Here is a 4,612-nt window from a genome sequence, read left to right on the forward strand (position 1 = left end):
AAGGAGTTGGTAACAGACATTTTATCCTGTCTTGTTAAATACTTTCCTACATGGACACTGAAGAGTATCCTTCCCATTGACTTAAAGCACCCTCTGCTGTATGTAGTTTGCAACTTGCTTATAAGAAACTTCTCTAATGAAATTCTGTTAAGCACTTGACTGCATGAACAACAGAAAGCATATCTCATGCATTCATTGAGAGAACACTCTGCTGAATCCAGTCTGTAACTGACCTGTCAGAAGTTTCCTTAACACAAGTTCAGTGAATCACATGTTCAGTACATGTATCATAAATGAGTATCATTTCCATTCACCGAAACAATGCTGTGCTAAACACAATCTAGAAGTACTTGTCAGAAAAATCTTTATTGCAGGTTTGCTTATATACTACAATAAATGCATTCCACACCGAGTATCAATTCATTGCGCAGAAAGAACACTGGGCTGAACACAGCTTGCAAGTAGCTTATCTGTTTGTGTCGTCTTTGATTTCTTTCATCAATATCTTAAAGTTTTCTGCATACAGATCTTTTGACTCCTTAGGCAGGTTTATTCCTAGGTATTTTATTCTTTTTGTTGCAGTGGTGAATGGGAGAGTTTCCTTAATTTCTCTTTCTGCTCTTCTGTTGTTAGTGTATAGGAATGCAAGAGATTTCTGTGCATTAATTTTGTATCCTGCTACTTTACTAAACTCATCAATTAGTGCTAGCAGTTTTCTGGTAGAGTCTTTGCAAGTAGCTTATAAGAAATGTTTTTAATACCTTATTAAACACATCAGTACATGCTCACAGAATGGGTATTCATGACCTACCTTACAGGATGGTTGTCATTTCCACTCACTCACAGAACCCTGTTGTAAATGCACCTTGCTAGAGGTATTACAAGTCCTGTGAGGCACATCACTCCATGCATGACAGAAGCGGTATCACCTCCCTGCATTGGAAGAATTCTATCTTCAATACCATTTGCCAGGCGTTTGTAAGAAATATTTCCTTACAAGTCTTGTTAAACACTGTCACAACATACATTACAAAATACTATCACTTCCATTCACTGAAAGCACACTCTGCTGTACCCAGCCTGCAACTTGCTTGTAACAAACTTCTTTAAAGAACTTTTATGAAACACTACACTGAGAGAACACTGTGCCTAACACGGATTGTAACTGGCTTCTAAGAAGTTTTCTTAACACTTCAGTACACACATCATAAATGAGTATCACTTCTAGTCATTGAAACAGTGCTGTGCTGAACACAGCTTGCAAGTAACTGGCATGAGACATTTTTTTACAAGTCTGGTTAAATGCTACACTACCTGCATTACCCAAGGGTGAGCTTCCAATCACTGAAAGACAATTGTGTTTCATAGAGCTTGCAAGTAGGCAGTGGTAACAAAAAGAAAAAGAAAAAAATCACAGGCTTTACATTGCATCATTAGAGCTAATGCCCTAATACCAAAGCTAGACTGAATACTTAACCTAAGTGCAGTTTCAGCCTTCACCAGAAATGTACACTTAATCCAACTAGGAAATATTCTGGTCAGCACCAGTGAGGCGAACTGCCATGTAGGGCCTCTCCAGCCCTTAGAGGAGGAAAAAACAACATGTATGATGAAACACCTGCCTTGCTCTCCCCCCTGTAAAAGTGGTCCTGCCCTTAAAAATAATCTTTTCTTTTCTCTTGCTAATCACTTCCTTGTCTCACCATTGTTTACATAAATATTTTTCATTTGGTACAACCCCTGGGAGACTCTTTGAGTTTCTAGATGGGAATGCTGCCCAATTCATGCATCACCTAATGAAGCCAATGACATCTCCACGTGTACTCGGTTGAATTTTGTTTTCTAACAGATTGGTGGCAGCGACAAGCTCCAAAGTGGTTTTCTGACCACATTCAGAGACAAGGAGGAACACAGGTATCCTTCCCCACAAACCTCGTTTGGAGTTGACTGTCTTTCTTGTGATTCTGAGAGTCCTTGGTATGTTCTTGGTTGAGTTCTGCTCTTTTTGTGTTTGATCTCCCAATCTAATTGTCTTTAGACCACAGTTCCCCAGAGAAAAACCCCAGCCCCAAGCACTGTCCCTGGATTCCATGCTGGGCACTGGTGACTATTTGTCTGCATTTCCCTTTTTGTTTGGAATCCTTCCCTCAGTTCCACCACAGGAACCATGGGTGGCAGCTGCAGTGCTCCGTTCATGTGGGATCAGCCTGCAGCCCCCTTTCTCTGAGGTCTGCTGGTCAATCCTCACCCTCCGTCCACAGTTCCATGGCACTTATTGGTGGTTACCGCTGGAGATGGACTGGGTCCAGGATCAAATTGGGTCCAATTTGAGCTAGACTGGGTCAAGTGGGAGGCCTTGGGTGGATATTAAGAAAAGGCTAGCTGCTCATGGAGATCTTGGATATACTGGATGCTGATTGGTTTGGCTCTGAGAAACCCAATAGCTTCATTAAAGGACTCATTACAAAAGTCGAATATAAAATTAAAGACACAAAGTGTACCTAAAACAGAACACAAGGGACTGATGTGAACCTTCCTGCTCCCCCCTTTCCGTTTTCACCCGAGGACTCATGTTTCCCTAATTCTCAGTGCAAACTGCATTTCTACTTACACAGCTATCATTTACCACAAAACTACCCAAGGCTGCAAACTAACTGGCTCAGGTATTTTCACACCTTGTTCAAAGAGTGAACTAAGGGCTATGGTTAAAGAATTTCATAAACTTCGGGAGTAATCTACCTTCTTACTCCCACCATATGCAGCCTCTGTTTTGATTTGTATAAACAAACATCAGTTAGGCCAGTTCTTGAAATTCATAAAAATGAAACAAACCGAAATGTACACATTTATGTCTCACACTTTTACTTAGTATTTTTGAGCGACATCCGATTTTTGGTGTGGATAGGCAGTTCAATCTGTCTTAATGGCTAAGTAATTGACATTGTAAGGATATATAAAAAATGTCATACCCCTCAAGACTGAGGGATGAAACATCTCACGGGGGGCTCTTTTAAGCAGATACAGTAAGGTGTCCCCAGTGGAAGAAAACCAGTCATGACTTTCTTGACAGAAGAGAAGGCATTTTTGGCCCAAGCCATTTTGTGATCTTAGCCTGGTCACAGTGCTTGCCCTTGAACAGGTCTCAGTAATTAATATATGAAGGGGAAAAAAAGAATGCAGAAACAAATGACTATTAATCAGGCAAAAGAAGTAACAATACCAAAGATAATGTATCTGTTGTAAAGACTCCCAATTCTCTTCCTATGTAAAGATTAGCCTGAAGTGCTCAATTACCAGGTCAGCTGGAACCTAAGGGATGATGTTGAGCTTTTCTGACCCTCCTGACTTCAAGCAACTGAAGTCTGGACTCTACAGACTGCCCAAGCCCCTTCATGAATATGCACATGTCCTCAGTTTCAAACTTCCCCAATTTTCCTTTTCAGGGAGACACTGCTTTGGGAAAGATCCCCAGTGTTCTCCTCATTTGCTGTAAGTAATAAATCCTTCCTTCTCCCCATCTTTGGCTCGGTTGTGTCTTCTGGCCTAGCACCCACCCAGAGGGGAACCCAGTTTTCAGGTAACAGTTCTAATGAGTGAACAGTGATATATCCTTGTTATATTAATTGGTAATTACTGACGGTGTATGATGTTGGGCATATTTGTGTGTACTATCTGTATGTATATTTTTGGCCAGGTGTTTAATTCTTTACCTAATTTTAATGGGGTTATTAGTGTTAGAGGTCTTTGTATATTTGAGACAAATCCATTAATAGATATGCATTTGCAAATATTTTTCTCCCAGTTTGTCTTCTGATTTTCTGAATAAGGTCTTTCACAGAGTAGAAATCTTTAATTTTATACAGTTCACAATATTACTTATTTTTCTTGGTGGATTGCCCTTTCTGTGTTGTGTGTTAAAACTCAGTGTTCATGGTGCTCGCTTCAGCAGCCATGTGGTAAAATTGGAACAGTTCAGAGAGGATGAGCATGGCTGCTGCACAAGGCACTCAAATTGGTGAGGCGGTCCATAGTTTTTAAATATTGTAAGAAATTCAATAAAGACTTTAAAAATGGTCCACATCAAAAAATCTTTAAAAAAATTAAAGTGTGATTATAGAAAAAACAAAATAAAACTTAGTGCTCATGATCTACATGACCAAACCCAAGCTCATGTGTTTTTCTTTCTATGTTTTCTCCTATAATTTTGAATCATTTTGCATTTAAAATTTGTCTATGAATAATTTTTGAGTGAATTTGGTGTAAGTTGTAAACTTTGCATCTGCATTCATTTCACACTGAATGGTTTCCAATTAATTGTTCGTTAACTCTTTTTGGAGAAGCTGTAGGATATAGTCTCCATTTCAATTTGAATTTGCGCAGGTTCATGTGTTCATCAGTTCTGCGAGCAGGAGCACCGTCTCTAGTCACCTGTGCGGGAGGTGCGGCCTGCACTTCCCGCACTGACCACACAGTGGCGCTGAGCCCTCAGCGCTGACCCTCAGCGCGCTCACCTTCCACGAGGCCTGGGCTCTGAGCACAGGTGAGAGGAGCTGTGTCTCCTCAGGCACTGCCGCCAGGGCTTCGCTGGGATGTCCGGGTCAGCGATTCTGCT

At 40.7% G+C, this 4,612-nt stretch overlaps 1 pseudogene; it reads left to right on the forward strand.

Annotated features, from left to right (window-relative positions):
- Positions 1-3,935: 3,935 nt before the first annotated feature.
- LOC130859703 (U6 spliceosomal RNA) lies at positions 3,936-4,035 on the forward strand (annotated as a pseudogene).
- Positions 4,036-4,612: the final 577 nt, after the last annotated feature.

This window comes from Hippopotamus amphibius, chromosome 8, assembly GCF_030028045.1.
Source record: "Hippopotamus amphibius kiboko isolate mHipAmp2 chromosome 8, mHipAmp2.hap2, whole genome shotgun sequence".
Taxonomy (NCBI): domain Eukaryota; kingdom Metazoa; phylum Chordata; class Mammalia; order Artiodactyla; family Hippopotamidae; genus Hippopotamus; species Hippopotamus amphibius.